The sequence below is a fragment of the Schistocerca gregaria genome, chromosome 7 (assembly GCF_023897955.1).
Source record: "Schistocerca gregaria isolate iqSchGreg1 chromosome 7, iqSchGreg1.2, whole genome shotgun sequence".
Classification (NCBI taxonomy): Eukaryota; Metazoa; Arthropoda; class Insecta; order Orthoptera; family Acrididae; genus Schistocerca; species Schistocerca gregaria.
This window is the reverse complement of record NC_064926.1, coordinates 249,993,414-249,994,988: the sequence shown is the minus strand read 5'-3', so window position 1 is coordinate 249,994,988 and position 1,575 is coordinate 249,993,414. Positions and strand designations below refer to the sequence as shown.

General features: G+C 46.5%; 1 non-coding gene across 1 annotated transcript; it reads right to left on the bottom strand.

Annotated features, from left to right (window-relative positions):
- Nucleotides 1-869: 869 nt before the first annotated feature.
- Nucleotides 870-944, bottom strand: Trnap-cgg (transfer RNA proline (anticodon CGG)). The gene has a single exon. It is a non-coding gene; the product is annotated as a tRNA-Pro (tRNA).
- Nucleotides 945-1,575: the final 631 nt, after the last annotated feature.

Here is a 1,575-nt window from a genome sequence, read left to right as displayed (position 1 = left end):
TGCAGATTTCGATAAGAGTTATTATCTTCCATTTTTTTTTTGTATGCACTCTGAAGGTGTTGCAATGTGCCATAAAGAAAATCGCATATTTGTGCTGTTAGAACAGCTAAATTAGATTCTCGTTGGTAGTTAAATGTAATAATGGTCTTTTATGAGAATGGATTTGTGAACGTTTCTTGATCTCTTCTGGTCAAGGCTCTTCCTTCTTCCAAATCTTCTGCATTGTGTCTTCTGTTCTTGGTACTTCTTGCTGAGTCTTCATTGTTCTCTGGGCCAGGAATTAGGATTGAAAACCTGTTTAACATCATTATCGTTTATTCGTTCTTATGGCGTCTTCTTTGCAATTGTTGTGTATTCTTCATTGTAATCAGTTGTTCATCTAGATACGTTGAACAGCCTTTCACATTTTTCATGCTCCGACCCATGTGTTTTCAGGGATTGTCCCACATTTGTTAAATTTCGTATGGTCTGATGACGGTTTCGCACTATTCTGCACATTGCCAGAATGAGATTTTCACTCTGCAGCGGAGTGTGCACAGATTTGAAACTTCCTGGCAGATTAAAACTGTGTGCCCGACCGAGACTCGAACTCGGGACCTTTGCCTTCTGCGGGCAAGTGCTCTACCACCTGAGCTACCGAAGCACGACTCACGACCGGTACTCACAGCTTTACTTCTGCCAGTATCCGTCTCCTACCTTCCAAACTTTACAGAAGCTCTTCTGCGAAACATGCAGAACTAGCACTCCTGAAAGAAAGGATACTGTGGAGACATGGCTTAGCCACAGCCTGGGGGATGTTTCCAGAATGAGATTTTCACTCTGCAGCGGAGTGTGCGCTGATATGAAAGTTCCTGGCAGATTAAAACTGTGTGCCCGACCGAGACTCGAACTCGGGACCTTTGCCTTCCGCGGGCAAGTGCTCTACCAACTGAGCTACCGAAGCACGACTCACGACCAGTACTCACAGCTTTACTTCTGCCAGTATCCGTCTCCTACCTTCCAAACTTTACAGAAGGTCTTCTGCGAAACATGCAGAACTAGCACTCCTGAAAGAAAGGATACTGTGGAGACATGGCTTAGCCACAGCCTGGGGGATGTTTCCAGAATGAGATTTTCACTCTGCAGCGGAGTGTGCGCTGATATGAAACTTCCTGGCAGATTAAAACTGTGTGCCCGATCGAGACTCCAACTCGGGACTTTTGCCTTCCTCGGGCAAGTGCTCTACCAACTGAGCTACCGAAGTACGACTCACGACCGGTACTCACAGCTTTACTTCTGCCAGTATCCGTCTCCTACCTTCCAAACTTTACAGAAGCTCTTCTGCGAAACGTGCAGAACTAGCACTCCTGAAAGAAAGGATACTGTGGAGACATGGCTTAGCGACAGCCTGGGGGATGTTTCCAGAATGAGATTTTCACTCTGCAGCGGAGTGTGCGCTGATATGAAACTTCCTGGCAGATTAAAACTGTGTGCCCGACCGAGACTCCAACTCGGGACTTTTGCCTTCCTCGGGCAAGTGCTCTACCAACTGAGCTACCGAAACACGACTCACGACCGGTACTCACAGCTTTACTT